We start from the raw sequence: 283 nt of genomic DNA, 5'->3' as shown, positions 1-283 counted from the left end.
TTAATTTTAATTAACATCATTTAAGTCTTATCGATCTCTTTTCTATTTATATTAAACATTAAAATAAATGAATGAATCAATCCATCAATCAAAAAATAAATAAACGAATCAGAATGGAAAAAAAAATACATTAAAATTTTAAATTTGACTTGGCAAACAGCAATGCTACTTTTATTATTCCGAAATAGTGACAAGGTTAGTTGAAGCTATTTTATATATTTGTCATAGGAATATTCGCACTACTTATATTTTAATTGATAATATTAAAATATTAAATAAAAAT

Source organism: Arachis ipaensis, chromosome B02 (assembly GCF_000816755.2).
Source record: "Arachis ipaensis cultivar K30076 chromosome B02, Araip1.1, whole genome shotgun sequence".
NCBI classification, from domain to species: Eukaryota; Viridiplantae; Streptophyta; class Magnoliopsida; order Fabales; family Fabaceae; genus Arachis; species Arachis ipaensis.
Note: the sequence above shows the minus strand (reverse complement) of the source record.